At 37.1% G+C, this 24,292-nt stretch overlaps 1 long non-coding RNA gene across 2 annotated transcripts in view; it reads left to right on the forward strand.

Moving 5' to 3' along the window:
* Positions 1-1,876: 1,876 nt before the first annotated feature.
* LOC105355568 (uncharacterized) overlaps positions 1,877-24,292 on the forward strand; it is a 37,768-nt gene continuing 15,352 nt past the window's right edge. The window contains exons 1-2 of one of the 2 annotated variants that reach the window (XR_013647426.1): positions 1,929-2,015; positions 2,286-2,401. This is a non-coding gene — a long non-coding RNA (uncharacterized LOC105355568). Of the gene's footprint in view, positions 2,016-2,285; positions 2,402-24,292 lie in introns of both variants that reach the window. The other variant, XR_909949.4, reaches the window with a different exon arrangement.

The following is a 24,292-nucleotide window of genomic DNA, read 5'->3' on the forward strand; positions in this document are numbered from 1 at the left end:
AGTGGGACTCATTTCCTCTTCTTCTTTTTTTCAACACTACTGTGCATGCCCAAATGATTTATTCAGACTTAAAGTGTGACCATGTGAAATCTTCGTTCTAATCGGAAAAAGTTTTCTGATCCCATGGACATAGTTAAATTTTAATCCGACCATTGATCCGATTAAGATATTTTGCCCCCGGGTTGCTCTGTGCCAACAGTCCGGCCCACAACTCGGAGGCAAATTTCTAATAAACTTCTCTTGCAGAAACTGTTTTAAAAAAACAACACAGGTTTTTTTATTTTTGGCAAAAAAACGACATAATCATAATTAAAAGACCACTTGGAACGCTTTTAAAATGGATCAAAAGATGATCGGGTCTTTAAGTTTAAATGTTACAAATTGAATTTGATTTAAATGTTGGGATTTTGGGAATATTTGAACATTTGAAGGAGAAATGGTGGAAAGTTTGGAGTGAGCGTTGACCTTTGACCTGAAATGTGCATCTAGATTTAACAAATATTCTGTCAGGTAGAAATCAGATCTTCAGTGCTTGCATATGAGGAAGTAATAACGCTTTTGTACTTTTTTTTTTTCATCAAGAAGGAAATATCTTAGTATTTTACAGGTCAACCACTACAGACCAAAAGAGGGAAGTCAAACCGACTTTAATCACACACGACATCAAATACATGCAGAAAAGGCTTTCCATATATCTCGCTAATTTTCCCTTTACTTTGAGGTCTGTCCCGAGCAAGAAAAGTTTGTTAACTTAGTAATTGACAACAAAGTGGGAAAGAGGCTCCAACACATTCACATTCTCTGTCTCAGAAGGTATGACTCAGAGTGCATCCCAGCCCCATGACTTCAGTTTCTATGTCAATCACTCAACTTCCAAACAGACTAAAAGAGATCAGCCAGGGGCCTTATGACCCTCGGATAGTTACATTGATTCCCCATGCCATGCTATAGCTTAATTAGCTCTGACAAGTAAGATTTATGGCAAGACCATCGTGTAAATCACAAGGACACTTGTTATTATGGAAAAGCAGTGAAAAGGTGTAATTGTTTTTAAGTGGCGCTGGAGGGGCTATGCGAGCTTTTGCATTTCTCTGTGTGCATGTTTTGCATGTGATTGTGTGAGTGTGCGCTGTGTTCTGGGAAGTTTTCCAGAGATCGGGAAAATCCACACAAGTGTCATTATAAAACCACAACAACACATTTCCTCCAGAGAAACTTTTATTACAGAAAAAGACATTTCATGGTGGAAAAAAAGTTTGACATTTTCCCAACTGTTGTCCTTCAGTTATGTGGGAATTTGGTATGTTTGCACACAAAAATATGAAGTGAGACACATAGAATTTAATGAGTGCTAAACCAGAAAGGTTTATGGAAAGCGAGAATAAAAAGCTTCCCCATGATCAGTGGTTTAATTAAACAGTTTTAATACATTTTAATTGCCACTATATCTTGAAGCCCAGGGGTGAGACACTACTGTGACATTAGATTTTCTATGCAAAATTATTTTCTTGTCTTTGTAAAAAAAAATCTAAATGGCTCCACCCCAGATGTGATGATTCCTGCAGAAGTCATAGTTGCAACAGATGTTTTCCTTGTATTAATTATTAGTGACTTTTAATTAAAATGCTTTATTTAATTTCAGCAAATAAATAGGGCAATAATTTGTCTTTTGCCGTCCAGTTTTTATTTGGAAATGGAAAAATCATTAAAAGTGTTTGCTCAGATGTCTAGTAATGAGTGCAATGAGGTTTTTAAGGTTGATGGTTCGTCATCAGCAGCGGGCTCATCCTGACTTACCTTTGTGTTTCAGTCTTTGACATGTTCGGCTTGAGGTCCCTGCTGTTAAGCTAAAGACTTATTTTTATTGAGTCATAAAGAACAAAGTCCGTCACTTGAAAAACAAATCGGAAAACAAGGAAAACATCAAAGCCAGTCGCAACCATCTTGGGTCATGTTAGGTCAGCAGAGGGGAAGAGACGGACTCTTTGGTCAGCTGCTGTTCCCTCATATGTAAGGTAATTCATTCGATATATGACTAAATCGCTAAGCCAATGTGTGTTTAAATCTTTAGAAATCCATGTGAGACAGGAGTGGATGAAGATAAAGAGGAAAAAAAATGTATCTGCACATGAGATACCACATTCCTCCATGTTTGTTTGTGCACTGTTGGAATTCTGCTGTTTTACTATGACTCCGCTCACTGTAAAGGCAAGGACTGATGTAGGACATCATGGATAATGGGGGAAACACTAAACTCCACTGATCTTTGTTCTGACCCCTAACAGGGTGAGGAAACGGGGGAGTCGTTTTTGTTGACCCTCTTTTCAACCACAGGGTCAAATGTTCTCAACCTCTGAATGCTCCCTTTGAACTGACTGCAGGCTGGAACCAGTTTTACCTTGTGAGTGATAGTTTGTACACTGACGTTCATTAGTTCTTAAACTCAGCTGCTTTAGGGTTGAAACATGTTTTATTTAAAATAATTTGCATTGATTGAATTTACTTTAACTGGAACTATTGTGGTTGGCATTTGAACATGCAATTTTAGGTTTAAAGAATTAACTTTTTACTGACCATTGGCGGTGCAAAAAAATAAATTGTGCAAATTCTGTGATATATACTTTTTTTTAATGTTTCATCTGTGCAGGATAAAAATGACAAAATGTACATGTAGAATGGTTTTGCTCTTAGAGATGGCATTAACTTAAATAAAAATCCTGCAATAATACAACCATGATTGTTTTTTATAACAAACAGCTTTAAAACAGGCGTGTCCAAAGTCCGGCCCAGGCCAAACAGCCAAATGTGGCCTCATATTTTCAACAGCCCACGGGCTCCTTTTATCAAATCATTACATGCGGTTATCAAATCAATAATATGCAGCCCCAACATTTTCCAAAAACTGTGAAAATGATTATTTTTCTTTAATTATAGGCTAAATTAAATTTACAAACAAGACATGCCATCTACAACAACTGGGAAGTAAACCTGAGTAGAAATTGATGAATTAACAATATTTGACAATGCATAATTATGAACACTAAAACAGCTTTAAATACTCCACATCATATCCTTTGGCTTTTTTACTGTCTACAAATATGTTACAAACAACACATGATGCACAAATAAGGGCATCCTGCACAAAAAGGACAATTTTTGTACTAAATCCTGTTCATTTATGATCATATTTGATTATTCTGTAGACAGAGTTTTGTGTTTTTTACAATATATAAGAAATTGCCAACAAAAAAATGACGCCTACAATTTGTTTGTGTAGCCATTTTTTTATCTTAAAAATTAACCTTTTTGTTTTTTTTAAAATATACTTTAATTTAACCCATAAGAACCCACAATCATTTTTTCTGATAAATAAATATTGTAAATTACACCACAAACCACACGGACCACTAAACATATTTCTGATATTTTCCTGCTACATTGATGAAACCCTTTTTAACCTTACATGTTAAACACAAATCCAGCCCGATGTACATTTTCCAACTGAAACTGGACATCTCAACAAATTTGTGGAGAAAATTACTGGGGGGGCTGTATTTATTTCCTTTTTTTCCATTCTCTCAGCTTTTTTCCAAATCTTGTAAGATGTCCTTTCTGCTCTGAAAATAATTAACTGTAATGAAAGCCAGAAAAAAAGATCAATTCCAGATAATGAGAAAAGAAAAAAGAATGAACAAATCACTATTCTTTATCAACAAAAAAAAACATTTTCAGAAAAAAAAAATTCAAATAGGCTGGAAGATGGAGAGCAAACTGATCTTTGAGTTTTGACTTTTGTGTTGTACCCGTATTTGTTTAAGTCGTGACACACTTGATTTTGCTACCAAATGCATAGCGATTCAATATTCATGTGTTTTTAACTCCCACTTTAATCATAGTTATTGTAATTACTCTGTTCCTGTGTTTTAGAGCAATGGCTGCATCTGCAGGCCTGACCCAAAGACTACAGAGCTGAGTGGCACTGTTTGCATTTGGAGTAATGGCTGTCATTATGGTGAATTAGTACTCTACCCAAACAAGTCCTGTAAAACCACCCAACAGTGCTCTGCTGCTCTTTTGCTTTCTGGTGCCTTGTTACAATCAGTTGAGTTGATTACAAGCAGCATCCTCACCACTTCAAAGCTGGGCCATTTGAAAGGGTGAGACTAACTGTCTCTTGTTAGTCCCACAGTCAGAGGCCATACTATAGCTCTCAGTCTCTGCTGAAATCAATTGACGTTTCAAAGAAAATTGCCATATTGGAAAGAAAATGTTTTCATGCTTTATTAAAGGATAAAGGGAACGTTTTGAGCTGGAGGCAGTTAGTGGGTCCTCTTTAAAGTAAAAGGTTGACTCCTTGTAAGGTCAGACGACAGGTCTCACAATGAATGGAGGGACGCATAGAGAGGGAGCGAGACACCAAGTCTAGACAACATATTTAGGGACCCTCCCTGATTGCTTTGTTCTGCACCATGTCCACACATAATTACTTCAGCAAACTACCAGGAATCCTGTCAAATCTGAGTCAAGCGATGGGTGAAATGGATTTTTTGGAAAAGGAAGGATCTAATCTATGTGCCTTTGCTCATATACTTTATTTCCTTTTTTTTCTTTTTCTTTAAAAATGCCATTATTTACAGTTCTTGGTTCTGGTATAGTTGTTGAATTAGGAAGAAATGATTCCAGAAGATAAAATCAAAGTGAGAATTTTTTTTTTAATTGTAATTTTCCAACAGAAAACATTTTTAAAAGACAATGCGCTAAAATGACTAAGTTGATTATATAACGCAACTCAAGAAATACACCCACGACCACAGGAGAGCTACTCTATCTGGGAAGATCATTTTATTTACTAGGAGGACCATGACCAATTAAATATTTGTGCTTGTTGTTATAGCACGCAAGCACTGTGGAAATGCTGAATAAATAACAATGTCCAAAACATGTCACACCAGGGCCTCTAAAAATGCATGTTTATTCGGGCTCCAGATACAACACCGGACCCACATTGACAATAGTAAAAAATATGCCGGGTTTATCTGAAGCTATCACACACTCGCACATAAAAGCATTTAAATAATTTACAGGTTTGTCAAAATTCAATTTAAGTCACTTAAATTACAAACTTGTCAATAAGACTTAGATATATATATCTGGGTTGGTAACAGTCATAGAAGTGCTGATATACAAAAAATGTTTCTTGTGACACTTTAAAGTCACAGAGCTGGAAATATCAACTGTGTGCCTCCAACATGTTATACATCCATGTTCTCCTATCTTCATCTGTGCATAACTCTTTGCGACGGAAAGAGCCTTTTCTCAAAGGGGCAAAACAAATTGATCCGTGCACAACTATCAGATGAGAGTGTAACCGCAGCAACACATGAAAATGTGTTTCAGTGCAATAAAATGTTACAGCTTTCTCTAATGAAAATGTGAAATTGATTTTTCTTTTCTTTTCTTTTCTTCTGACATTCATTAATTTATATGGTTAGATCTGGGTTTGCAGCTGCTTTGTTTTGAGATTTCACTGTAGTAGAACATCCTTGCATGTGAAGACCAGAGATTGATGGGTGCTAAGGGTCTTTGAAGTTCAAATAAAAATCAGAAAACGGGCATGAAAATGCTTGGCGCCAGCATAAATATTATCTTAATTGTATGGAAAACAGCTTTGTGCTGCCTCATCTCGTAAAGATGGAGTGATAGGGAAGAGCGCTGTTTAAAATGTCAGATGTTATTTACTATTCTCAGAACTTAGATGTTACCAGCTCTTTGTGTCAATTACAGGTTACACTTTTGCTTTGCATTTAAAGTAAATTCAGATATTCTGAATAAAACTGCAATCTAACATCAAGTTAGGAAGAAAATAAATTCTTAATGTCAAATCTAAGAACAGATTTTTAAAACGTTGTCATGGTCTTTCAGAGAATTCTAAAGTCATTATTGATCGTCTATTTTCAGGTCGGATAGGAATTCTTCCCCTGCCCCTATAGCTTCTCCCTACCCGTCCAATTGTAGGGGCATTTGGACGGGTTAGAAGAATGTATTGTCGAAGTGAAATGTTTTGCACTGTTTGTGTGTTTTCTTTTCTTTTCCTGTAAACTATTTTTTTAAGGGCTAACCCTTGCGGCGAAGGGATGCCGAGCATTCCTACTTTAAAATTAAAATTGCATTTCTGTTTCTTTATTCAAATAGTTGTGAAGGCAAGGCAAGGCAAATTTATTTGTATAGCACAATTCGTGCACAAAGTAATTCAAGGTGCTTCACAAAACAGAAAAATGCATTAAAATCACAATACATCATAGAAATAATCAACGTAAAATTTACTTTAAAAGAAAAGAAAAAAATTTAAAATTGATTTAAAAATAAAAGAAGGAAAGGAAAGAAAAGTGCAGATAGGACCTTTCAGTCATATACACGGCTAAACGGAAATGTTTTAAGTCTAGATTTGAACATGAGCACAGAAGAGGCCTGTCTTACGACTTCAGGGAGGCTGTTCCAGATTTTAGCTGCAGAATATTGAAACGCTGATTCCCCTTGTTTAGTTCTGACTCTGGGAATCAACAGGAGGCCGGCCCCTGAGGTCCTCAGAGTACGAGATGGTTCATATGGCACTAACATGTCAGAGATGTACTTTGGTGCTCGGCCATGGAGAGACTCGTACACAAGCAGAGCTGCTTTGAAGTCTATTCTTTGCGGTACAGGGAGCCAGTGCAGAGACCTGAGCACAGGACTAATGTGATCATACTTCCTGGTTTTGGTCAGAACTCGAGCAGCAGCATTCTGGATGTACTGACGCTGTTTTACAGCTCGTTTGGACAGGCCGGTGAGCAGGCCGTTACAGTAGTCTAACCTACTGGAGACAAATGCATGAATAAGTATCTCCAGGTCTGGCTTTGACATTATGTTTTTGATTTTGGCAATGTTTTTCAGATGGTAAAATGCCGCTGATGTTACTGACTTGATACGGCTGTTAAAGTTTAGGTCAGAGTCCATGATTACCCCTAGATTTCTGACTTGATTTGAGGGTTTAAGAGACAGAGAATGAAAGTAGCTGCTGACACTTTCTCTTTGACTTTGACTTCGGTCTTGTTTGAGTTTAGCTGGAGAAAGTTGTTCTGCATCCACGCACTGATCTGTTGGAGGCAGTGGCTGAGTGAATCCACCGGCCCATATTCACCTGTTGTCAGTGACACATAGATCTGAGTATCATCTGCATAGTTGTGATAAGATATGTTGTTACTGCGTATTAACTGCCCTAGTGGCAGCATGTAGAGGTTGAACAGAAGGGGTCCCAGGATCGATCCCTGGGGCACACCACAAGTCAAGGCCATGTAGTCTGAGACACAACTCCCAATTTCAACAAAATATTTCCTGTCTTCTAGATAAGACTTGAGCCAACTTAGGGCAGATCCAGAGATGCCAACCCAGTCTTGGAGTCTGTGCAAAAGGATCCCATGATCAACAGTATCAAAGGCAGCGCTCAGGTCTAGCAGGATTAAGACAGAGACTTTGCCATCATCAGTGTTCAGGCGGATGTCGTTGGTTACCTTGATAAGAGCAGTTTCTGTGCTATGATGGGGTCTAAAACCTGACTGGAAAACATCAAATGAATTGTTTAATAAGAGAAAGTCAGTGAGCTGTTGGTAGACAACTTTTTCAAGGACTTTTCCTAAAAATGGCAGATTAGAGATAGGTCTGTAATTAGGTCTGTGAATAAGTAACAGAAAAAAATGCCATTAGAAAAAGTTTTTAATTGTTGCGTACAATAACCTACAAATATCAGATTAGAAGTTTTCCTGTTCCACTCCATTCCGATGCATGCACTTATAGATGCCTACATCCACAAATACTTCTTCATTTTGCTTATTCGAGCTGGCAACTGGCCCAAAACTGGACGACCGAACAGCTCCAGTATTGCTCGCCATTTTTGTTCCACAGGTAGCTTGGGGTTACGTAGGGCTGAAGGCTAGCAGGAGAGAGTGTAAACAAAGGAATGATGGGAAATGAGGACTGCCTTACTCCGGGCCCATGCAATACTCTGAGGTGAATTTCCATTGAACTCCTGCCACTCTCCAGAAACTATGTCCTAGAAAATTAATTAGTTTTTATTTTGGCTAAAAACAGCATAATCGTAATTAAAAGACCACTGAAAATGCATTTAAAATGGATCAACATTTATTTGTTCTTATTAAAAAAATTTAAAAGCAAATCCTGCTTCCTGTTTGTTTGTTTGTGTAATCATGAGAGACATATATACTTTTGGGCCTAAGCACACAAGGAAAACTCGTGCTTGTGCAGCTGGCTGCCTCTATGCCTCTGTCCTCAGCGCTTTGAAAAGTTAAAGTCCAACAATTTCTAATTGAAGCTCTTCCTGATCGAGTCAAAATGTGCGCTGCAGCACTTGGGCCTTAATGTCCGTTTTGTTGTTTGTTTGTGTCGCAGCAAAAATTTCCCATAGAAGGCAAAGTGCAGTTTCTAAGCTTGCCTAAACCTTGTCCTATTGTGCCTCTTTCATTTGCTTCACCACCCCCTCCCAAAGCCTCGGTCACTGGCCCTCCTTGCACGCACACTCACTCAGCATATTGCTTTGTGAGCTGACATTTAGAGGATTAACCTTGAAATTGCCAAAAGCCATCCCAGCACCACTCCACCCTCAGCTTGTTCCCTTCACCTTTTCTCAGTGTTTCTTTCCCTGCAGCTCCCTCTCGGTGAATGCTTGCGCAACAAGTGGCGCCGCTCTAGAGCCCCCTGGGTATTAGAGGGTTGAGTGGCGTCCCAGAGAACCATAATTACACCAGCGCTCAGGTGATTTAAGGGTCCTGGAACATGCTGACCCATGCATGGCACCGAAATCCTACTTTACACTAACACCTACCCTTATAATGCCTCTAAGGAAAGATTATTTATTCTCCCATTTCATATTTAATTATCCACTGATGACTGCTTGTTGTGTTATAATTATGTTTCCATGCATTTTATGACTTGTTCTGAGCACTTGTGGTTAAAAATAAAAACCAGGTGATTCATTCAAGACAAAAAAATGCAAGGATTTTTCATTGTAAGTTAGTTGAAACTATTGGAAACTAAATTAGAATTATAGACCAGAGGTAGTAAAGAAATTTGAACTTGACAGGCTATAATAAGAGAAATGCTCATAATTGAGTCAGCTTGACTCCCCGCCCCCTGCAGACACTGTGGTGGCAGGCGGGAATGTTTCCCCTTTAACAAGGTCAGGGCTTATACTGCTTAATGGCCAGGGGATGTCCTTGTGCTCTGTACTTTTACACTCTCACCTCCTCTTATCTTTTGCCTTGAGTTGCTTTGAAGGAGCAGCCACTGTAGAACTTCATTGCCTGTGTCTGCCTCCAGTTTCCTCACTTTTCCTCCGGGAGTTTCAAAAGTCAGATCCCTGCCTCTCTGTGTTTTGTAAAACCTTTGCCATCACGCAGCATTAAGTCCAGCTTTGTCCAGACCCATTCTGCAAACCAGCTCTTGAAGATCATGCCAGAGAATGCAGAATTATCCACTTTCCCTTGGCCATAAAAAAAAAAAAAAAAAAAGAATCACAGGAAAAGCATGCAGGCGCTACATGTTGGAAAAAGAAACTAATCTGTTTATCTTAATTTAAATCGGCGCTACAGGACATTGGTGGCATTTGAACTGTGAAGGTCTCTAATTTCTAAAGGAATTTGCATGTGACATTTGTAATTATTCTTATTCAAAGCAAGAAACTACATCTTAAAAATGGATCTCGAACAGTTTGTTTTCAATCATGGTGTTCTCACCCTAAGCAAATGAGGTATTAAAGTTTCCTTTCTTCATGTTAAGGTTTTGATTTTGACAGCACAGGTTAAAGAGCTTGCGCCTTTTCAGTTGTAATCCCTGCAATTAAGACTGTAGGTGCGGCTCTGTTACCCTTAGCAGGATTAGAAACGACCCAGGCGAGAACATAATTGCTTCTCAATTTGAAGTTGTGAAGTGCATTAAATACCTGTGGCTCAGCCTGCTGTCTCAGCAGTTAGTTTATGGATTAGCTGCCATTTCCTCATCTTTTTTTATAATAGGAACTTTCTAGGACTTGCATATTTAGGATTTCACTTGTTTGTACTTTTGTGACCTTTAAAAGGTGTCTCATCCTGAAAGCTGCTCCATTATTAGAATTTGCAATAACACAAAAACAACTTTTGTAAGAAAGCGCTGAATGATACTGATATGAAATGGAAAGAAAAAAGTTTTATTTCTCATCCTGTGGTGATAACTAAAGTACATTAAATCAAATTATTTATAAAGCACTTTTCAAAGAAGAAAAACACAGTGACTAGCAGACTTAAAAACAAATAAAATGATAAAATACACAGAATGTCCTTAACCCCTCCTACCTATTCTGACCTTTTTACCACTAACATTCACAATAAATAAGATGACTGACAGTTCACACACTTTTGGACAAAAAGTAAATTTTGGAAATTATTTCGTTGTAATCTTAGATTGAATGACTAAACGGAGGAAAACTATGAACATTAGGGCTGGAATTTAGATTTGAAAATTAGTTTAATTTATTGAAACATGAAAAATTAATTAACAATTTAACCAATTTTGGTTGCATAAGATATTAAATAGCTAGTGATTTTAAAAAGGATAAAGACAGGAATTTCATTTATAGGTTAAAAAATATTAGATTAATAACTGACTGAAAGCTGCTTTTGTAAAAAAGAGAAATATATCACAGGGAAATGAGTTTGATCATTCAAATTGTTAGTACAGACAGATTAGATTAGTACTAAGGATGTGAATTCACTAAGGAAGCTAACTCTCTAACCTAAGTCGTTATAAATTGCTTTGTTTGCACAACTAAACCCAGAATTATATTTTTAGAGGGTTTACTTTATCTAATTCTTTGCACAGAGAACCACTCTAATTCAAAATAGTTTCTTAAGCTATTTATTTAGTACCCATGCCTCATAAAGAATCTGTTAAAAAAAATGTTGCAGCTGACAGCAGCTTTTGTCATAATAACTCCTTAGTTATACAGCTGTAATGCCAGAAAAACACCAGCCTTAAATGCTTCTATGTGTGTGTTTGACTTTGTCATCATAAAAGCAGGTGAATAAGACAGTAACACCTTTCATTATACAGGCCTGACATCTGTCCTAGCTGAATAATTCTATATAATTACAAGACACTTCGAGCAGCCATAATGGTCTTTCGTGTCGTCTTTTGTCGTCAATGAGACTTTTTCCTTAGGCATCCATTATCAACAATTGGGCCAAAGCTGCGTACCAACCAGAGCCGCACCAACTAAATAACTAATCTGCAAACATGTCATTTGTTTTCTGATGCTGACAGGAGGATGAGACAACTGCACACATTTCAGGAAGTGTGTTGAGGTTAGCAACATGGCTCCACAATATAGGAACAGCCATGTGGACTCAAGTGGACACTTTCTTGGATTTTTTTTTCTTTTTTTTTCTTTCTTTTTTCTTGCATTTTTAAGTGGTGTTTGGTCATGTTTGTCAGGAAATTACTTGGTTAGATTTTTAGAAAAGAAAAACGTGTACTGGAAACTTCAGAGCCGAGGACCTGATAATTCCGTATTTTTGTTTGCTCTCCTAAAGTTTTAGGATTTTGTGCTTTTATTTTCTTATGTTACACTCTATAGTCAAATTGTGAACATATATTTCATATTTTACAAGAACATACAGTACAAAAATACAGACGTGTGGAGTTGAGCCTAAAGGGAGGCTAAACATATTTGATCATAACATGTTTTATTTGTTTCAAATATAGTTGTGGAGGATCAGCTGCAAATGTTAGCGACACTGCTGCAAACAAACTGCCCTATAACGAACTAGTTTCCGTCTCCTGCTGGAGTTGTTTGTTGTGGTTAAAATGAAAGTACCGGTTTTCTGATCACATTAGTGGGAGAAAACGAAAACTCACTGACAAGCAACAGGATGTCAATTACACAGCAGCAATGAAATCCACACTCAGTGTTGGGCTTCAAGCTGTCAGCCATCAATAAAGAGGAATGCCAGACAGGCATGTGGGAGTCTGTTAAGGGAATCTGTGTGTGTGAGTGTTAGAGCGATGAAGGTTGTAGCTGTAATTGGAATTGTTCATTCACCCATGCGCATGTGCATCTGGAAAACAAATGTTCAACTGCACAGCACTGCAGTTTGCAACTTTAGAGAAGTTTTAGATGAGTCACGGTGTGCCCACTGTCATGTCTTTTTCTCAATATTTTCCAAGAGTGTCTAAATGATTTGGCTCGGCACACAGAGATAAGATCTCACTTAAAGCAACTCTGATCATGTCAGGCTGGATTCTTGATTATTATGGGTTGTAATATGAGCTGTTCTTTGATCTGTCAGGTCGTGTCATCTTAACATGCTTTGACAAAAAACTGAAATTCGTTAGAAAACAGTACAATACTTGGTTATTTTTATCAAAGAAAATGAATTTTATTAGCTATATAAATTAAACAATTTGAAGCAAGAAAGTGTATTAAAGACTACTAAGAGGCTGCTTTAAGGCTTTGTAATCTTGATCTTATTTAACTTTACACCTTGGCTTTTGCATTAATCAAAATCATTCATCACTAGTCTTAATCAGCTTCTTCCCAAGCCCCACCCTCTATAAGAGCCATCCCAGGGAAAGGGTCTGCATTACCTCCATGGTTGTTTTTTTTATCAAGATATGACATTCAGTGTGTTTTGCAGTTGGCCTACTGCTTAAACATGGAAACCTTCCATTATCTTCATGTAAAGAAATCCACATTTGTAAACTTACTGATTGATTTGCAGTTTGTAAAACTAATCTTGTTTAACGAATGTGTTTATATCAGTCGTTTACCTTTTTATCTAATTCAAAGGACAAATGAGGAACATAACGAATCAAAATCATTTTAAAGTCCAGCCATTTTTATTTAGGAGCTGTGCTCCTGGTCTTCTATTTTCTTGTTCTGGTGCTTCAACTGACGTTTTTGGCGTGGTTTCTTATGAAAGCCAGTCACTTCCAGGCACGCACCTGTCGTCTGTTCTGTAATCCCGTCCATGAGGGGTTTAAGTTTCCTGGAATTTCTGCTTACGGCGTCACTATCCAGAACAAGGAGCCCAGTATTAAACGCAATAAACCCTGTCACATAAAGGTAGATAATGCGTTTGTTTGGGATAATTTCCAGCAGTACCTAAAGACAAACGTACACACACAGTTAGCATTTGGTCCACAGTGTCTGTAACAACTGAAGTTTATGTGACCCTGTCCAGGAAGACTAAACTGCATCCACTGCTTTGAGGAGAAACTCTTAAGCAGTGTACTAGATACACTAAACACAATTGTGCTGCTGCCAACACAATCCTCCAATCATCCATTTTCTAACACCCCCGCGAACACAGTCACACCCACAACCCAATTGCTTTTGGAGTCATGAGTCTACAGGAGCCTATCCGAGCTCGTGTTAGGTGAAGGTGGGGCACAGCCTGGGTGGTTCGCCAGTCCATCGCAGGGTACGAACACAACCAAAATGGTCAATCCTCCTTGTATCCTCCCATGGCTTACATGACTTATCACAGTCAAGGATTTCCCTTTATTTAGAACCACAGATTGGTCATTTAAAAAAACATGTCAAATCAAAGTTAAGGGGAAGCAACAAGTTGTGAAGTCATACGACAATGTTTGATTGCAATTATGCTGACAATCTTTCAATGTCTTTTCAATTAGTTTCCCTTTTTCATTCTGTTATTTTTATATAGCTATTTTTGATTTATCCTTAAATAAGATTGAATTTAGACTGGGTAAGTTTGATTTGAATTTGATTTCTTTTTTTCAATATTTATTTCACTTTTCGTGACTTTCTCTTCTCAATCAGACTTATTTTGCTGCCCATCTGCCGCTCAGCTTTTTGTAATCACCTCAGAACTGCTGTGATTGATGACAGAGGTCTGTGACTTCCACATGCTCTAATTTACTCATCTCAGGCGATCCAAAAACACTTTAAAATAAAGCAATATAATAAAGTAAAAAAGAAAAGCAAGGTAGCACAGTTACAATTGATTTAGGAGTTGAACAGCAGATTTTTCTCAAATGATCATAACTTAATTTTTCAGATGATTCTGTGACAGTAATAAAGTCCTTATGAAATTAAGCAGAAATCTTTTGAAACTGGACTCAAGAAAAGGAAATAAGGACATAAGATAATGCCCAAATATAAGAATTTAGCACAAAAAAAAGCTCTGATGGGAAACTGCTGCTGATCTTAATGTGTGGGTGTGAGTGTTTCCTCCTAATTTAGAACTTATTAAGTCTTAAAACGGTTCTCAGATTTCAGTCAGGGAACCCGCAATAACCCTAAAAAGCCTGTGGTTTGGCTCGTTTTGTGTTGCAACACTTAGTATTTCATGTCACTGCAGTAGTTAAAGTACTTAAAAAAAGGTTGTATGTCAAAATTAGACCTGCGTAAACCTTTACCAGTCGGAAATGATGTCTTTTAGGTTTGTTTGTTGTAAAAAAGAAGAAATAAATGACCTTAAACAAGCCAGTATGGGAATTATGTTTGCATTTCAACCTTTTTCTTATTGTGTTGTGATGAAATTTATCATATATCAATACAGAAATTATGCTTAATGAAAATAGAATGCGCTATTACAAGCCACAGGTCCAAAAATATCTTTAAAAAAGTATTTTTTACAGGACAAACCAGCCTAGGGATGATAAAATAAAGACAGAGCAGCAATCTGTGATCTACTGTGAGTCGACTCTGCCGTGAAATGTTTCACTGTGTCATATATTAAAGTAGACCGCAGTCATGATTAAAAAGCCCTGTAAGAGCTTGCATGAAAAGTGTTTACACACTTGTCTCAATTTAGAATCAAACTTTCTAAGACAGCCGTTATAAAGTCATTGGACTACAAAGACAGCCAATTAAAATAAATATACAATCTGGCTAAGAGATTTGGATGATTGTGCAACTTTAAAGTAGAAACAGACACAGGAAGTTGTGCAAGGAAACAAACTGGGTAAATTATATTGATGAAAACGGAAAACAGTGTATGAATCATCATGTTTTGCTCTCTTGTCACTTCATGTTTTATTCATGGGCCTGTTTCATTCTGAGCAAACCCTCTGTGGAAATGTCTTTCTGCCTTGTTCTCTCTGTCATCATATCACATTAGCGTCGCGCTGTAAACGCATCAAGGGGAGGATATCGGATTGCTTACAGAGATGAGACCGAGGTGGACTGTGAATCAGTCAGTCACAGACTGAGAGTCGGAGGAGACGGTCCTCATGTTCCTCTTCTCAGCTGCTGCCAACAGCGGGCCGGCATGCTCCCTTTGTATTGCTCACAGTCTCTGAAACAGTCAGGAAATTCTACCCATCTCTATTATGATAGCTACTCTAATAGGAGATGTGGATCTGTCTCCCACAGGAGAACCTGTTTTGTGATTTTTGGAAGTCTGTCACCCCACCTGGAAGCGGGTGTGTGCAGGAGGTGTAGTGTGTGCACTTCTATGTTCCGCCTTGTCCATTTTAAACTAGCATTGTCCTAGAATTTAATTTCATACACTGTTTCTGAGAAAAAATAGTGATATTATGAATCAATGTTGAGCATGACAAATCTTTCTTATTAACAGTTAATGGTTCAAATCAAAGGGGCTTTTCTTGTGATTCAAAATGGCTCCAAAAGAATTTATGACAAGAATCTTTTATAAAACTTGTTTGAGGCCATTCCCAGGCTGTCTGTTTATTATAAATGAGACCTTTTAAATTCTGGTTATTATTTATAACAGTCTCTTTATGCTCAAGCAATCATCTTGTGAGAAACCCTTGATAAATAGTGAATTGATTCAATAGAGAAAGCTTAGAGTTGATTCACTCTCTTGCATGGAAATAATCCCCTATTTTTATGATCACGATGATGTTGCCGATTTTTCCGGCTTTAACCTCTGCCCACCCCCCATTATCTAAAAGCCTAAAGAAACTGTGCATTCCCTCTGTTTTTGACAGTTATCTTACTCCCTTTGTCCTTTGAGTCAGCTTTGATTGAACTTTTCTGTATATTAAGACCAAAATTTGGACTTTTACTTCAAAAATCTTTATACTTCAAATAACTTAACAGTCTCTGCTCTAATGAATGATCTTCAAACCTTTGGGGCGAAAAACAGGCTTTTTTGTAAGTATTGTGTATGGCTCGCCCTTGTGGCATAAAAAAATATTTAAAAAACTTTGTTTTTCCTTGTTTTTTTTTAACATGCTAAATTTTTAAAGGACCCCAAAAGATTGGGGATGCCATTTTAATCCATGTAGGTTGTGATTGCAAAAAACTCTCATGATGCAGAAGAAGGATGCATGTGTTCCTGCTCTTCAAATCCATGTTTCCTTTTGTTAAGATAAAATACAGAAACAGATTGTTACTGAAAAATCTCAAAATAAGATACAGTGTATAACTCTGGTTAGAACGTTTCTGAACATGCTGCTTCAAAGTAAATTAATGTTATAAAAGCTCAGACTGAATTTTAGTGTTTTACAGTTTTTCTTGGGTCAAATGAGTAGTTGGTGTGGTGACTTGGTGAGACCATAAGCTTAAATTCTCAAATAGTAACCTGTTGTTTATTAATATTGATTAAAAAAAGTTCAATAGGCTTGAATCACGTTAAAAGTGATATATATATATATATATATATATATATATATATATATATATATATATATATATATATATATAAAATTTAGAATAGTTTATATTGGAAATTATCTAAATGTATTTATATATTAGATGCATCAAGGTGTAATCTGTTTCCTTCAGTATTATTTTAAAAAAACAGACAAGATATTCATAGAAGCTTTAGTGAAATTTAGTAAGTCAAAAACAAACCACTGTCCTTTCTATTTTTTTGTTTTGTTTTGCTGTGCAGCTGTTCCCCTGAAGATGTCAGCAAAATGACAGATTACAGAGTCTGCTTTTTTAGACGTTTTCTGCATCTGATGCAAAAGATCAGACAGTATTAAGGATCAAAAAGGCTAAAATTAGACCCCCCCCCCCCAAAAAAAAAAAAAAATCCACAATCAGCCCCTGTAAAGCCAGGCTTGACACACTCCAGGGAATGTAAAATACAATGTTTGTCTTGCTCTGTTCAGTTCACCTGAAGTTTCCTATATGGCCAGCAGGGGTCACTGTGTTCCCTTAAAATGTCAAGAATTTTTTTTTTTTTTGTCAGAGTTTAGCCAGACAGTGTAACATAGGGGCTTCTTCTTAGATTGGTGTTATATTGGAGAAAAATATGAATGTCTGATGTTCCAAATAAACTGTATTTATTCTCATTATCAAGCTCATTGTCAAATAAAAGCACAATGGATGATGAGTTCCTTACTTTTGCTTTTTTCATCATTACTAAAAATAGCATGAACACCTTAAACTGTTAGTTTTTTGTTTTTTTTTGGCTTCCTCACACAAACATACACTTGTATATAATTGGCTGATTAATTTAAATCTCTGGAAGAGGTGTGGCATTTGTCAACATTAAGACAAGCAGCAGAGTCTGCTTTAATCACCCGGTACAATTAGAAGCGACCTTTTGTTGTTCTCTCCACGGGTTTTCAGACATTACTGATTTAATTAGGGGGCTAAAATATTCCGCTGCAAGATAACCTGTTTCAAAGCTATTTTGTTGAGCTATAAAAAGCATTGGATTATTGTCCAGACATCTTCTGTTCCTGCCCGGTCGTGTGGGTGGGTCATGGGGTTTGCTGGAGCTCATTCAGGGCAAAGGCTGGGTACAGTTTGCCATTCTGTTGCAGGACCATTGCATTCACTAAATGTTAGTCACCAATCAATCTATGAATCAGGAGTGCACATTGACACATTCTTCATCATGACTTGACAGATTTATAAAGGAGAAACTATTCAAAAATTAAAACAAGTGCATTCATGCCACCCTGGACACGCGCGATGCAATCTTGGTTGGTTAGTATTCAGATAGAATATTGTCATCACCTACTAGGTGCAGTAAATGACTGCAACCACATGGGGGGCTTTTCACTGTTTCCATGTCCCAAGTCTGGGTAAAAGATTAGGTTACAAAGGTGTTTGCTGTTTAAACTTTGAAAGGAGAAACATAAATAAAGGTAAAGCTAACATTGAACTAGTTAATGTATTCTTTTTTTTTTTATCCTGAAGGGCATTATGGTGTTTGGGCTCAAAATCCTGTGAGTTCCTGTTGAAAGTTCCTGTGAAATTCCTGGGTTACATGAGAAAAGATTTAAAGCTCGTCAGTTTTGAGATCAACTTTAATCATTCTTCTCCGAGAGCATACCCACTTTTAACTGTCGAGGAAACGTGAATTGACAGAAAAAAGTTCAATTGACTCCTCATCACTTTTGCTGCCACAATAACAGATGAGCGGCCAGCACAATGACAGACGCTGTTTGAAAGACTGATGAGAGTTGAAACCGTTTTTGACAACAAGTCTTTTCATTTCCTCGCATTCTCTACCTTTTGATTATGCAGCCCCTCTCTCTGACATCATTTTCGTTTCTCATATTTGTGACCATGACTAATTTGACAATGTCCTAACTCTGACAGACCATGAAGACGTGTTGAATTACACTGTAATTAACCATTTTACACCAAGCTGCTGCACTTTTGACAGCAGTAATCACTGTGTTTTCCGTTAATGTTTTAATGTTGGCATGAACCACGTCCATTAGCCAAAATTGTTGCAAAAAAAGGCTTTTAAACTGTATATTAACTCAACGTGTCCTTATTTAGCTATTTTTTATAACTTTGAAAGAAATGGATGGAACTAATCTATACTTTTTGTGTTGTTGCTTCAGCAGGTCTGAGTGCATATTGTCTGTATTTTACTGAGTGTGTGTTTTATTGATTTTACTAATGTTTTTGTCTCTGTTCTGTGTTCAACCGGGAAAAATAAAGTAACTTTTAGTTTGAGTTTAGGAATAATTAAACCCCTTGGATTTTCATGTGTGAAGCGTTTCCATGTATGACCTTAAATGCCTTTTTAAGTTTAAGTTTGATTCATTTTTAAAAGCCATCTGACCACATTAGTAGCTATGTAGACATATTCCTCCAGTTTATCCTGAAAATCCATGATGAATTCTGGGTAAAAAGCATTCATTTTCACACTTAAACTCATCTTACCCTTATGAACTTTTTTATGTATCAACTTAATTTTACATCACTGTCTGAATCTTTATATCCCCGTAAGAAGTTGTCAGTAACATCTAAAGTTCTGCTCAGTTTATTGTGATTCTTTTCAGATCATTATTGTCAAACAGTGAAGGAGATGGAGGAAAACCTTGTCTGCATCAAACGTAAATCTCTCTAAAATATTTCCATCAACAGCTACTAGTGGGTTTAAGAGGTTTTTTGTATTGAATTTGTAAAACTGGGGCCAACATAAAATTGTTTAAATATTTGATAAATGTTATGATTTAATATGAAAATAGGTGCTGTACATTGATAGAAGTGTTTTTTAAATAACCAGGTTTGGTCTGAGTAATTTTCTTTGTATCTGTCAGAATTGTTGTTAGTATAGAAAGTCATCAATCTGCAGTAATATTGTTTGGTACGACTGGAAATAAGTCTTTATAATTTACTGAAATATTGCCTCAGTTCTGGAATAGGAAGACATGTTTAAACATCTTACAAAAATCATGGATGTTTATTAAAAATGAATTCCTGCGGCGTTCTTGTAGGTCAACAACACTGATGGCGGTCGTTTTTAACTTCAGCCTATGATTTGGAATTATATGACATCAAGTTCTTCAAATATTGGAACAGAGCTGTGAAAGAAAGAGCCTGGAGGAAGATTTGCTGGATTTGCACCGCTTCAATATTTCACATCAAGCCTTATCCCACTGTAGATGGCGGATAAGCATTAGTAAGAAGAAGCTCCTTCCTGCCCCTACCTGCTTGTCTTGTTTGTGAACATCCCTGGCAGGATGCATGTCCATGAAACCGCATATGGTGCTTTCTTAAAGGTGCCACACGAGGCTGGTGTGCAGGTATCTTTACAGTTCAACGTGTTGTCAACTTCAGTCTGCAAGTTTGAGTCTCCATCACATCGGACAGGGAGCACACTGGTTTATCAGAGCTTTTCACTGATGAGTTTCTTGCTGCATCTGGAAATGCTGATAAGGAAGGGACACTGAAGCCACACAAGAAGATTCTGGGCTCAGGAAAAAAAAAATCTGAAACAAGACTTATGCGCAGCCACAAAACTGAATGCTGCATTTTACATCTTCAGTAACCACAACAAAATGCAATTACTGGCAAACTGTTAAACTTTCAGTGGCAGACTTAATGAGTTAAACATTTGTAGTATATGGCATGGTTTAGTTTGAACAAATACATTTATTTATAAAACATCTGCAGTCCAAAAGTGTATCAGCCTCATTAAAACACAAGTTTATTATTTAATGATTACAGGAACCAGTAAAGGAGCATTACTTCAATAAAGGTACAGTAAGTTAAATACAGGTTTAATTACAAAAATTTGAGATCCACTGGAAAAAGACAGTCAGAATGTTTGCTGCTTTTCTTTAAAAGATGACTGCATTAATCATGAACAGGACATAGTTTTCCCATTTGTACATGATGTGACAGATGTGTAGGTGCAACACAACTATAGTTGCATCATATTATAAGACAAAAAGGAATGTTGCTTTTCTTCGTGAGCTTTTTGTTTAGTAACAAAAGCTGTTTTCTTTGCACTCAAGAATAGAAATAAATGTGCATTAACCCTCTTGATGCCTGAATTCAACATTACAACTGTGTAATCAATAAGAACAGAAATGTTGCAATTTGCTTGAAATTGTGCAAAAGCTACAGACTTTATCTCCATGAAACAGTTGAAAAAAGCAGTTGCTGCCTTCAGTGAGCCGACCACCACTGCCAAAGAGGAAATGGACCATTTGGCCGATGTTCTCACAGTTTGTGATAGATCTGACGGCATGTTTGTTCTAATTAACACAAGGGTGTCACCATTCTCCCCATCTATCTGCCATATTGCTCCTTCTGGATATTTCTCACAGTGTCTGAAACTTAAGATCACATTTTCACTTTTATTATTCAATGGCTGCTACTGCCTTTCCCCTCCTTCTTTACATCATCTATCTTTTGGGATGAAAGGCAAGCTATGAGCCTCTTTTCCCCCCCCTAAAGCCTGCCAGTTGCAAACCCAAGCAGGGAGAGAGATTATTCCTCTATTTCTATTAGTCACACATTTATAATCCATGTATCCCTCTGAAGCTTTGTGTCAGCAACTCCATATCCAGAGTGGAGAGACTCCTCATTATTGGTGGATTGTGGAGTTTTAGCCGAACAGAGTGCAAGACTCCTAACATTTTGTCCCATTTAGAGGGGAAAGCATTTTGCAGATAACCACTTGCTGAACAATGAGACAACTTTAAAAGCTGCTGCCAACACTTTCTAATTAGCCATCAAGTTAAATCCAGAGATGTGATGTATTTATATTATAAACACAAAAAAAGAAATATTCTTTTAAAAACACATCTAATCCATAACAGAGCATACCATTTGCCGAAATACTTGTAACTCTTAAAGAATCCACTCTGATGAAAATTGTGGTTTTGGTGATTTCAACATGTTATTGTGGCATTTTTCTGATGATGGTGGAATTATGTAAAAAAACATTGAGATTCAAATTGCATTTCTGAGAATGTATTTTATTCAAATCATTGTAAATCAGGAAAAGGCTGAAAAATGAAGTTTGAACAAATATGCAGTTGTGACGTAAAAAACTACAATCGGCGAGCCACAAGCTCCCTGTTTGGATCCATCCACCTGTAGACAACTATTTAGTACTTCTTTGTTTTCCTCGCCTAAGCTGGCATTTGGCCCAAAACTGTACGGCTGAATACCTCCAATATTGCCAGCCATTTTTGTTGCTCAACTAATGTTAGGATGGGGTTGCAGCGGGAGAGAGTGTAAACAAAGGAATCATGGGAAATGAGGGAAGGTTTACTACGCACCGCAAGTCCCGCCCACAACTCAGAAGCACATTTCTGATGAACTACTGCCGCTGTCCTAGAAAACGACACTGGTTTTTTTGATTTTAGCTAAAAATGGCATTATGATAATTAAAAGACCACTGGGAACTCTTTGAAATTAGATCAAAAGATGATTAAAGTGGGGCTTTAAGCAAGTACATCCAAAGCATGGTACAAATAACGAAAGATTGTCATTAAGACCAAAGTATAAATGTGTTGGAATGACTGAGACAAATTCCAGATCTCAGTCTGACTGCAAATCTGTGGTTGATCCTGAAAATATTTCTGCAAAACTCAGTCTGCTAAAGAGATGAGGTATCGAGAACAGTTTTTTAGGCAGCACATCAAGTCACCGCCATCTGACCCTCTCTTCAGCATCCACCTGGTTCCCATGAACCCCCCTCATGTCCTCCTTCACCACATCCATGAACTTTCCTCTCTCTTGACCAAAGTGTCAACCTTCTCGTTAGCAACATTGCTAGCAAACCTTTTTACCGAGGCACTCCATGTGATGTTAAAGAAAAAGACTACCCTGTATCAGCGACTTTGCTTTTTTCTTTTTTTGCTGTTGCTTGACCCTGTTCCCAAAGGAAGGCTTGAACTGGAAACGTAAGGACATCCTGCATATCAATGGGGTGATCTGTCACTGCACATTATATGTTCCTCAAAGCACCCTTGCTCCTAAATAGCCCTTTGTTCTGTCATAAACTATAGTAAAATACAAATGCCTCCACTTTTGGGGGTTTTTACAGTTATTTTTTTACAGTGTTTATTACATAATACATGTGTAATTTTTTTAACCTTTTTGAGCCAGGGTAGACTTTCTTTGATAAAAATCAGAAGGGACACCACTGACTTTCTCATCAAAGTGTCTTGAATAAGAATCTGTTGTTGCTGTAACCTGATTTTATGATTCTCCTGTGACTCCATTTATTTCTCTCTCTATCTTATACGGTCTTACCTTTTGTCAAACCACAGTAAAAAATACGATCTTTTTAATCCGTCTTGCCTTGATAAATAAAGGTTAAATAAAATAAGAATCAAATAAACACAAAGAGAAAAGTATTTGATATTTTTTCATATTTCCACATTGCGTGAAAACTGGTCATATTTGGATGAACACAGAACTTGTATCCTGGCAATGGGAAATATTTCTGACCAGTTTGATGAAACTGAATACTTTCACACGGCACACCTGAACACCTCTCACAGCCCACTAGTGTACGACAGAACGCTGCTTTAAAAATAAAATAAAAAACACTGTTCGTCCAGTCTGCTGAAAAGTCTGTGATTCTGAAACGTTCTTTTTACTAGGTCATTCGTAGTAACTCAGCAGGAATCATGCCGAGTTTGAATTTGCCCAAATAATTTGACATTAAAGTGTTCCCCCGACTGTCACTGATTCAAATATTACAACACATACTATGATAATTTGGACTTCATATGTAAAAATGCTGCCAGGGACAGACAAAGGATCCATTAAACTCTTTGCCAGTCTCTAAAGTACAGCCTTTGAATAATTTTAATCACTGACCCTTTCACAGGCTGGCAGTCACACGATTGACTCTGAATACCCTGGAGGAGTCGGCAGAAAGGAAGATTATTCATTTAAAGCCACCCACCTTCTATTTGATGAACTGATGGGTGCACACATTCACCCAGTTGGCATTTAAGATGCTAACTGGGTAAATGTAGCTTTTGAACTCATTTTTTAGAAGCCTAGATTGCTCTGATACAAATTTGATAAAGAGAAATTGGACAACATTCACGTGTCTGATATGCTTGGATAAATACACAAAATTATTTATCCAATAACTTATCATTATTTACAGTAAGTAAAACTGTAATTGTCTCGCTGATTTTTGGGATTTTTATTTTATTTTTATTGGGGGGGGTTCTTTTGCAAAAAACTTGACTAATAAAATCTATCATTAAAAAAAAAAAACTTTTTTGTTTATTTGTTTGTTTTGGTTAATGCAGAAGCCTGAGAGAAATGCTAGAAACTCCCAACAGACGGGGAGATTTTTTTCATGCAACGATCAACTTGAGTGGGCAGCTACATTTTCAATTTCAAACAGAGCCTGATGGCAGTTATAAAGCAAACACCTCAGTGAAACGGTGAAGATGGCCATCAGGTCAGCACAAGGGAACGAATTCCACAAAGGAAAAAAACTTGATAAGCAAAATATTAAAGGAGTCACATATACCAAGCAGAAAAAGTAATCAATGATTGAAGAATTAAAAACAGTGAGTTGTGCCAGCGAGT

The sequence above is a fragment of the Oryzias latipes genome, chromosome 14 (genome assembly GCF_053564925.1).
Source record: "Oryzias latipes strain Hd-rR chromosome 14, Olatipes_Hd-rR_3.1".
In the NCBI taxonomy this organism is placed as follows: Eukaryota; Metazoa; Chordata; class Actinopteri; order Beloniformes; family Adrianichthyidae; genus Oryzias; species Oryzias latipes.